Below are 11,413 nucleotides of genomic sequence, written 5' to 3' on the forward strand. Positions count from 1 at the left end.
AGGCACATTTACAAAAGGTGCTAGCTCAATTTTGGTGAAAGTACAACTAGCACAATATTTACGACATAGACATGCAAGGCAATCCATCCATACTAAGGGCTCCAATGTAGAAATTTTTCCCACCCAATGTGAGCGAGGGACAGCTACTCTAGGAAATCTAAATTTCAAATTTCAAATAGCTTGCCTCTCAACTCCATACACCATGCACTTCTGTGGGCCAGTGCTCTTGCAGTGCCATCAACACTCAACCCTTGGAGGATTTTGGATTCCCAAACTTCATACAACACTGACAACTCACCCTCCTTCATATTAGTGACCTCTTCTTTGTGATGTTTAGACTCTTGCCCCACCTTCTCTCTCTTGCCACTACTTCTATCTACAACTGGTTGGTGGTGCTAGTTTTAGGGGCCTCAAAATCAATGGCGAATTTACGGCAATTGAAATTTATGTAGATGAGGCCATAATCCCACATCTCTCCCAAAAGCAAGTTCATGGAATTTTTTTTGAGGAGCTTTGCAAAACGACTTGCTCTTTTAGGAAGTGTTAGCAGCACCATTTGCAAAAATTGGTTAGAGTTGTATTTTTGCTTCCATGCTTACAATACTCAAAAAAGGTGGTGGAGTGCATGGGTCTTCTTCCCAATCCTGGCATTAAGGAGGAATCTAAATTCAAAACATAAAATTTTCCTCCGAAAAAATCTCTTGTATTCTCCTTCCATGAAAGAAGCATTGGAGCTTGCATTAACAAAAACTGATCATTTTCTTGAAGAGGCAGATGCAATCATGAAGGATAAGTGGCTTGCTCCTGCATTTCTTGCATCAATACTTGGAAAAGATGCAGTGTGTCCCTTGGTTAAACTATCGTGTGAAGAGTGAATGTCAAGGTGTTTGTTATCGATCAATTGGGTTGTTTCTCTCACCAAATAAGAGAAGGGAAACTATAACTAAAAGCCTAAACCCTAAGTAGTGGTGATTAGTGTTGGTTGCTTATCCTTGATAATGTATGGGTGTGTACCCTTTATGCCAAGCAATGTTTTGCTAGGGTAATATGGGCATCTTTTCTTGCAAAGCATGCCTGCTACCAATGGCATAACTTTGGACCTAAGTATTTGAGGAAATTCTAAACTTCTTCAATGTTTATGTAAAGTTGTTCTTCATCAATTCTTGATGTATAATTAACTTAAGACTTAAAGGGAGGGAGGGGGAGAGAGGGGGAGAGAGGGGGGGAGAGGCAGAAAAAAAAGCTTGCTCCAAAAACTCTTTTTGGAGCAATCTGAGTGTTTTTTTTAAATGCTCTGTTGAGCAATATCTAAAAAAAGGTCACTCTAATTATCTCTCAAAAAGCTCGTGCTAAACCCCAACTCAGAAAATACCTCTTTCACTTTCCATGAAAGTAACAGGTTGGCATAACTCATTAGCAAAGGATAAGTCCTTGAAAACCCCACCATGGTGTTCAAGATTGAGAACTTGAATTAAACATGAAGGGACTAAACTTAGTCACAACATGCTTTGCCTCATGGGTAAGTAGACTCCAACTAGAGAGTTAATCTGTCTAATTGGATTGCTTATTGCTAACATACACTCATAGTGTTAGGTTTTAGGCCCCGTGTGACCGATTATGACTGAGCACCCACCCAGTTACTTTTATTCATTTGGTTATAATGTTAATAAGAAGTTGAGAGGCATTCCTCTCAATAGCTCCACCAAGTGCTATATCTCCTTCTCCTTCCCCCTTCTCTCCTTCCCTCTCTTGCACTCTTCGTATCCTCACCACACAAGCGGTATCGGAGCTCAGGGAGCTCGTCTGCATCCCCGGCTACCCCGCGTGTGCAGCCCTCCCAACCAAGCAATGGAATCTTGAGAGCTTGGCAAGAATCTACAGGAAATCGACAGGCAAAGCTTGAGTAGTGGAAATCGAGGTTTTGATGGAATGTGGGCAAGCTTTGAAGACTTAAGCAAGAGGAGAATTGAAGCTCTGCAAAGAATCAACCTTGCGGGCCTACAAGGAATCGATTTGAGACTCAGACAACAACCATTGAAGGCATCAAGCCCAATCAGGGAAATCAGGCCTATGAATTGTAGTGCTACACCTCTGTAGTGTGGAGATAAGGAAGAGCTTAAGAGTGTGTGTGGTTGCACACACACACACACACACACACACACACACACACTTAGAGGACTCTCAAGCAGTAGCCTAGAATCGGGTAGAGAGAGAAAGGGAATTGTCTGAGAGGGAGTTTGAGAGTAGCAAGGTAGGAAAAACAAAATCAAGGCAAGACTTGCAAAGAAAATCAAGCATTTGAAGGAATTTGCAGAGCAATCAAAACTTGAATTGGGGAATCAGTCACCTGCAAGAAAATCGATCAAGGCTTGAAGAGAGGATTGAGTTGAGGCACTCCATAGTTGGGCAGATTTTGGAAATCAATCAATTGAGCAATAGATGCATAGCATCAAGTGTTGTGTGTGGCGCGCGCGCGCACACACACACACACACACACACAAAAAAGCTTGGGGGGGTCAACAAGTTTCGAGCGCTTTCAAAAAATAAACAAAAAGCACCAATAGAAGAACTTATTTTTTTAAAAAATATGACATAATACACTTAGTGTGTGCAAGCCATTGATCCCACCTTTGCCCTCAATAGTCCGGCAGTGAGAGAGCTTGAGAGATAACAAGTGAGAGAGAGAGAGACTTCCTCACTATGAGAGAGCGGAGCTATGAGATTGAGAGCGAATGAGTGTGTGTGTGTGTGTGTGTGTGTGTGTGTGTGTGTGTGTGTGAGAGAGAGAGAGAGAGAGAGAGAGAGAGAGAGAGAGAGAGAGAGAGAGAGAGAGAGAGAGAGAGAGCAGGGATTTTGACATTGGCATCCCATTTTTTTTTTGCTCCGGCTTTGAGATTGATACACACATAAAGTGTGTGTGCACATCTCAACCTCTGACATTGTTAGCATCAAGCTAGCATGGATACCACGGATACCATTTTTCAGAGCCCTTATTGTAAAAACACTTATTATTTTGATAAATCGGGAATAGTGTAACTCCTTATTTTTGGATAAACCTTGTAATTGATGAGCCGGCGGGGCTACAAGCTTCCAGATTGTATCAACATGTTATTACCCACCTTTAGTTAGAGCTCCTAGATAATTAGTTTGACCACCAAAAACCTTGGCTAAGGTATAAAAGCCAATTTTTGTAAGTTATTATTAAGTTTTGGATCATGAAATACACAGCGTGAGCTAACGGCGCTCACTTCTCTCCTTCTCGTGCTTCCTACTCCCTCCCCGATTGTCACATTACAGTAGTGTTTGTTGCATTGTAACCACAGGTAAGAGCTCTACGCATTGACATAAACACATCACATTATTTCATAGCTTTTGGTGTTGCCACTAATTTCATCATAAGTAGGATTTACACTTCAAAATAAAAAACTAAGCATAGGCGGGATATAGGGGCATCATTGCTAAGCATTTAGGTGGATTCTGGGTCGGAAACGACTAGGTCAAAAATCCATTGTTGTTAATAATCGTGATTTTGGCACTTGAACTAAAGTGGGATTTGAGATCATAAGCATGTGTGCTTAGGTCTTATAAACTTGTCCTAGAAGTTTTGTTACGTTTGGATGTCATTTGATGCTGCAACGGATGTGATTTGTTTGCCGATGAGCGATTGGCTTTTGGTGATTTCAGTCACTTGAGTGTAGCTTGAGTTAGATGCAAGATGTTAGTTATTTTCCGAGAGATTGAGACCCTCTTGTAGCCTCTATGCACTAGTCGAGTCAGATTCATCCCATGGATTGACAATTTAATCGTGGTTCTCACTAAAACTGCAATAAGATAGGATAGTGAGATTAGACACACGTCCCACATTTGGCGCCACTGTCGGGGATCGAAGAGACCTAAACTAGGGAAAAACATGAGCGTCTTGTGAAGTTATCCTTTAACTTCCTCTAGGATCTCCTAGAGTTAAAAACTTTCTTTTAGAAACCGCATAGCCTAAGATTGTCATCTTTTGCTGTGTAGAGGTAGCATAGAGGTAATCGTACTTGCTGAGTGCCTTTAGGATTGTAGGATTGTAGAACTAGATTAGGATTTTGGTAATGATTGATAGACGACACAAGTCTTAAGATCAAAGCTCAGAAAACCATAAAAAACAAGAAAACGAATGTTGAATGTTTGTGGACACTTTCCACAACCCCATTGCATGAGAACCTAGGAGTAGGGTAAGTAGGATCCGAGGTGGATTTCAGAACATTTCTCTCTCTGAATGAATCAAGTGTGAGTAGTTATTGGAAGTTGTAGAATTTCAGGTCTACGGCTAGAAAAAGCACGAAAAGACTCCAAACCACTCAATTTGACTGAAGAGTAAGCTTTTTTTTTTTTTGCAAAACTTACAATTGTGAGTGGATAGTATTAAAAACATCGAAAATATACACCAACCTCGAGCTCAGACCGAGCCTTGAGGGTCAAAGGATTACTAGTTTTCCTGAAGAAGTCTCAGACACTTTTTCAGATTCAACCTCAGAAATGTCTTCCTATTCGACTCACTCAGAGACCGGAACGACAATGCGATATAAGCATATACTCTCATTTTATAAGACTAATCGCCATGGAGCTCAAGTTTACCTGGATCCTAACAAAGAGTATGCTATTTGCATTGATGACCATGGTATTGTATTCGAAGAAGAAATCAGAGCAAACAAACAAAGAAAAATGTACATGGATCAAAACGGAAGTCAATATTTGCAAGTAGAAAACCCTAACATGATAGACAAATGGGAATATTGATGATACTTTGTACTTTCTAAGTAATAAGTGTCATAGCATTTGGAGCATCGTAGCTATACAAAATCATCGATTGAAGCTTGCAATAAGGAAAGTGTATTTTGATGTTTGACACACATCTGAGACCGGTTTAGGCAAGATCATATTGGACTTGGATTTTTTGAGAGATTAGCTATCTCTTATAGCCTCCATGCACTAGTCGGGTCAGCTACGTCCCACAGATTGACATTTTATGTCTATGGTTCTCACTTTGCTAGCATCTATATGGTGAAGCTTGGCAGTCAACTGACAGATGTTACTAGTGCTTTGATCACAGAAGAGATTTGATATCAATCTCTTGACACTACTGGGCATGGTGATGTGTATATGGCTAGTGAAAGTAGCTAGAAGAACATTCAAAGGTAGGGAGGTCATGGTCATAGTCGCAAACATTTACAAGATCACAAGAATACACAAAGCAAAAGTTGTGGAGGGGACACAAGGAACATTGAATGCTATTATTGTTACAAGAAAGAACACGTGTAAAGGATTTTTGTTTGTTGGAAAGAGAGAAGGTAAAGCCATTGTCATAAGTCTTGCGCCTCGTAAGAGCAGTGTGAACATAGACGAGCTCAATATTGTTGACTCTCCACATGTTGATCTTGTTCTTGATGTGTCGGGGACATCAGATGTACTAGTATTTTCTTTTTATTCAAGCACAAAGGTGTTGTTAGCTCCTGAAGAATGTTATACACAAAATTGGATTATTGACTCAGAGGTACTAGTATTTGCTTTTGATTTGAGCCCAAAGGTGTAATTAGCTCTTGAGGAATTCTATGCATAGAAATTGATTATTGACTTAGGTGCTAGCTTTCATGTTACTCCTCATCAAGAGTGGTTCTCCAATTAACATGGCTTGATTAAGTTGGGCGATTCTCGTCAGCTTGAGATCTACGGCATTGGAGATGTGAAGTTGTGTATGTGTAATGGTAATGAGTTCATGCTGCAAGGTGCTAGAAATGTGTCAAAGCTCTAAGGGCTTGGTTTTAACAGGACAATGTAACTTGATCATGCTCAAAGGTCAATAGTCTGGCTCATTATAAATACTTGTATGTCTCTTTAGTGAAAGAGAATTCTACGTGTGTAGCTGAAATGCCTTCTACTGAGTTGTGGCATAACAAACTTGGTTATATGAATCAAAAGGGAATGCAGCAAGTACAACATTTTGGTTGTGTCCTTGTGCTAAACTATTCTGATTTTAGTTTGTGTGAGCATTGCATTATCTGAAACAAACTAGGCTTACCTCTTCACCATTGGAGAATCATTAGATTTGGTTTATAGTGATCTATGTGGGCCTATGCTACATAAATATCTCGGGGGGGGGGGGGGGGGGGGGGGGGCATTATCTTTATTGACTTTCATAAATGACTCTACTCAAAAGGTGTGGGTTTACCTCTTGAAGAGGAAAGACAAAGTCTTTAGTGTCTTCGAGAAGTTCCTAGTGATGGTAAAGTCGGGCAAGAAGTTGAAGGCTTTGCCCATTGACAACCTAGGAGAGTACGTCTCCACTGAGTTTAAGGAACTTTGTAGCAAACAAGGCATTAGTTAATACACCATATACACCTGCTCAAAGCGCATGAATAGGACTATTCAAGAAAGGGTCATTTCAATGCTATCTATTGAAAATTTACCTCAAGAGTTTTGGGGAGAGGCTATTATGACAACGGTGCATATAATCAACAGTTCAATACACCATGGAACTACAAGATTCTATAGGAGATATGGACATACAAAAATCCCAATTATGACAATTACATGTATTTGGGTGTGTGTGAGGCATTTTCACATCTGTCTAAAGAGCTTAAAAAGAAGTTGGACCCCAACTCACACAAATACATCTTCATTGGCTATGGTGAAGATGGAGAGATGGGTTCTTGTCTCTGGAACTTAGAATCTTAAAGATTTATTTGTAGCTCACAAGTGATCTTTAATGAATCAAACATGAACAAATAGCCCATGATAGAGTTTGAGTATCACAAAGTGAGATTCAAGGACGTAGCCTCAAGTCTAGTTACACAAACAATTCAATCTACTAGAAATGTACCTTCTACAACTAGTAGTTCTCCAAAGAGAGCTAGTGATGCTCCTGAGAGAGAAGAGTCCAGTAGTCAAGTAGTGAGGATATCTACACGTGTCTCTCATTTCCCTAAGTTTTTTCAGCCAAGGTTAAACTATTTGTTGGTCATTGACTACAAAGAGCCTACCTGCTATACCAAGAGGCTATTCACATGGAAGATGGCATAAAGTGGGATCAGACAATGCAATCTAAGTATAACTTGATTATGGCAAAGGAAACCTAGAAACTAATAGAGCTACCAGGGGGCAAACAAGCCCTACCTTGAAAATGGGTGTGTAAGAAAAAATACATGGCAAAAGATCCCAAGCCTGAGTATAAGTCTAGATTAGTTGCTAAGGGATTCAAGCAGAAGAAAAGCATGAATTTTGATGAGATTTTCTCTCCAGTAGTCAAGATGACTATGTTGAATCTTGTGCTTGTAATAGTATCCATTGAGGACATGGAACTTGCCCAAATGGACGTGAAGATGGCTTTCCTTCATGGGGATCTTGATAAGAATGTCTACATAATACAAGAAGAGCGTTTCAAACCTAAAAATATTATGAGCGCAAAATTTGTGTGTAGATTGTATAAGCATTGTATGGCCTAAAACAAGGCTCAAGGAAATGCTACATGAAGTTTCACAAGTACATTTAGTCCCAATGATATGGAAGGAGCGAAGAAGATCATTGCTTGTTCACTTATCATCTTGATACTTCATGTCGATGATATGCTCATGTCGGGAAGTATAAAGATGACATTTTCATCTTGAAGAAGTCACTTAGCATGCAGTTTGCTATGAAGGATTTTGGAGATGCAGGTAACTTTCTTGGTATCAAGAGGGATAAGAAACATGGAATATTGGAGTTGTCTCAGGAAACTTATATCCCAAGGTCATGTAGTGTTTTAATATGCAAGGGAGAAAGGATACATTGAGTATCCAAATGGAGGCATATGAAAAACATAGCAAGAATAATTCTCCCAAATTTGATGCTAAGAAAGAAAAAATGGCCAAGGTGCCATATTCTTTAGCAATCGTTAGTCTTATGTGAAGGGGATCGGGGAGCACCACAGACGGAGAGTGAGAGAGAGAGAGAAGGAGACAGACACGATGTGGGTGGGGAGACTCAAAAGAGTGAGCAGCCCCCTATACACTTATGTTATGTATAAGGTATACAAGTCAGTGGGCGCCCAGAGTCTGGGCGGCCGGGCAAGGCACAAGCGCCTATACCCCAACAACCTCCCACTTAAAGGCGACTGTGCCTTTAAGCAAGGGAACCTAGTCTAAAGACTAAAAAAGGTGAGAGAAAACCGCTCTCAACCGATGCCCACTGGCTGGCTGTGATCGTGTGCATCCGGCTCTACTGATAGACAAACATCCCGCTGCGGAAGCCACACAGAGCTAGCTCCAAGCTCTGCAAATAGTCTATAAGAGCTCATGCACTCTTGCAAGTATCGGTCCAATACCTGCAAACCTCCCCTATGCTCTATGCCGAGATCAGTCATCGAACAACTAATCAACCCTGCTGCAAATGCTCCCACTGCAGCTGCTATGTCGGGCCTCGAGATCAGCATCTCGTACATGAGGACACCGAACGTTGATGCAACCCTGGCAACCTCTGCCACCTCCAACTCAGAACTCAACTCATGGCAATCCTGTCCCCTATCATAGAGACCATGGCACTCTGACTCCGAGCTCTGGAGTGACTCCTCGTGCCCACCACATATCACATGTGTACCAAGAGTATCCATCTGTCCTGAATCTGCATCAAGCTCTGGCATAAGCATATCAAGAAATGACTCCACAATAGCTGACATCTCAGCATCCATGTGAGTCATCTCTGTCATCACCTCTGATGACTCATCCTGCTGTGACTCACTAGAGCTGTCCCGCTCTACCTGTGCATCCGTAGACGCAACCTGCACAACAAGGTCACTGCTCTGCACTCCATGCAAAGCATCCTGCAACCCACAAGCAAAAGAGACTCGCCTGCTCTCTCGCTCTCTACCTGGCTGCGTGATCACAGAGACAACACCGTCTCTCCCGTGATCCACATGCAATGGGTAACTTGTACCACTCCTGGCACCTCTCGCAATCACTAGCGAACCCAAATGCATCACAAAATCTCGCTCTCGTAGCGAAATCTGACATCCACAATCCCGTAACTGTCTGACTGAGATCAAATCCCGTCTCAGATCTGGCACATAACGCACATGACGCAGGGTAAATCTCATACCACTGGGCAAGGACAAACATACGTCTCCTGTACCCTCAATGTCATACATAGCACCATCAGCCATGTGCACACAACCAAGTCTCCCACTAGAAAACGTGCTAAACCACTCACGATGCGACGTGACATGGAAAGTAGCATCTGAATCTAGTAACCAATGTGAAGACAATGTGCAATCCGATATGCAATCCGTAGACATAAGATCGTCTGAAGACAAGCTAGATGTAAATGTGACATCGCCATCACAAGCATACTCAGTAACCACCGTACTGATCTCACTAGCATCTGTCATGCCCAAATCTGCATCACGCATCTGTCGCCTCCTTTGTCTCAAACGCCTGAAACATCGACGCCTAATGTGCCCTCTATGTCGACAATGCCAACATGTCAAGTCTCTATGCCGTCGAGACTTGCGTGTGGGACCAATCTCTCCCATGGACATAGAAGTGGGACTAGACTCCCCTGTAGACATGGATGTCGCGTACATAGCATGTAAACTCTGCCATAAAGCATGAGTTGTAGTCTCCCTCGAGACCTGCCAGTAAACAGACTCAACCAGATGCAAACAAATCGTAGACATTGCTAACTCATCAAGATCCTGCCAATCATCATCACGCATAGACTTGGGCTTCGCCGATAAACCATGCAAGGGTTTATCCTGCCCCAAATCCGCCAATGCAACAAGCATATGTTCCTTCCAAGCAACAAAATCTACACCATCAAACTGTGTCAGACCATAACGCTGGAAGTCAAATGAAAAATCAGCCATAATGCTCGCAAAAGAGCAACCAACAATGAGTAGCAAATGTCAACCAAATCAGCCCTAAACTGGCTCGAATCGCATCAACAAAAGTATGCAAATATGGTTGCAAATCAGCCCCAAAACAGCCCCAAAATTCAGCTCTTAAACAACTGCATAAACAAGTCACAAACGTGTCCCAGATCAGCCTACAACTGAGTCATACATGGACACCTGCAAAGAGGAAACAATGGCTGAAAATTCAGCGCCCAAATAAGCCCTCAAACCTGCCTGTAAACTTGTAAACCTGTAGCTGAAACCTGCTGAAAAAACCTCAAGCCATTAGTGCTCGAATCCGGCTACCTAGCTCGTAGCCACACAAGCATACATCACAATACTCACTCCTGTGAGTGTGCCAAGATAACTGTACGCCTGTCAAACCCGTGAGCTAATCACCAAGCCCACAATGTGCGGTATCGATGCATACACACACACAAATCTCCCACCTGCAGAGAACACCGCACGCAAATGCTGAGTGCAACCCGCAATCTCTACCTAGATCGCATAAATGATGCGCATAAAACTCCTGGGAAAATTTCGCCAGAGTTTCGTCAGTAAAACGACCACAAAACCAGTAACCAAACTGACTGCACGCTCAAAACCATGAGCAACCAAAGCGCATCAAAACGCACTCCAAATGCATGCACCAATCTCCACATTTTGCATACATCATTGCAAACACCTGCAAATCTAGTACACAAATATCTGCTCTACCTGTGACTGCCTAAAAACATGCTCGAGGAATACATTGCCGAGCTCAAAATGCAATCACATTAGTCTCCCTGAGCATCAAACCACATAAGGCATACATCGTATCCTCCCACCTGTGAGGAAACTTGCAGCAAATATCACTCTCACATCTGAGAGCAAACCATGTGTGGAATCCTCGACACACAATAAACAACTGCTGCTGCAGAAAATTCAGCGTTCAGAATTTTAAAATTCTGATATGACGAGCGCGTCCGGAGCGTGCCAAAACCCCAAGGTAGACTCCTGGATCATATGTATCCGAGTCCGGGTGTGAAAGCTATGCCAAAAACAGTGTTTTTGGGACCCGAGAGTGCACAAATAAACTTGCTTCTGTACCTGCTGTAATTCAAAGCATAATTTCAGCAAATAGACATCACCATCGCGTCCGGAGCGTGCCAAAACCCTGACCTAGACTCCTGGATCATGTAGATCTGACTCTGTATGACGGAGCTACGCAAAAAACTGCGTTTTAGAGCCCAAAAATGGCAAAAACGAGCTGCACACAGTCTTGAACCTGCTCCTGCTCCACTCTGCGTGATGCAATGCCCTCTCAATGCAAGCTCCAAAACAAGAGCTCTGCCACAACAGCATCCAAGCACTCGAATGTCAAGCTCTCCTCCGCCGAGCACTTCTCTAACGAGCTCCACTGAGCTCAAAAGCTCCTCTCACCAAGGAAGCTGCAACCGCCTCCTCGACCAAGCTTGACCACACCAAGCTCCTAAGCTCCAAAGACAATGCTCCTCAAGCTAAAATCGC

General features: G+C 42.5%; 1 pseudogene; it reads left to right on the forward strand.

The window, feature by feature from the left end:
• The first annotated feature begins 202 nt into the window (after positions 1-202).
• LOC147440008 (chalcone--flavanone isomerase-like) lies at positions 203-926 on the forward strand (annotated as a pseudogene).
• Positions 927-11,413: the final 10,487 nt, after the last annotated feature.

This window comes from Adiantum capillus-veneris, chromosome 16, assembly GCF_014529385.1.
Source record: "Adiantum capillus-veneris isolate H3 chromosome 16, ASM1452938v2, whole genome shotgun sequence".
Classification (NCBI taxonomy): Eukaryota; Viridiplantae; Streptophyta; class Polypodiopsida; order Polypodiales; family Pteridaceae; genus Adiantum; species Adiantum capillus-veneris.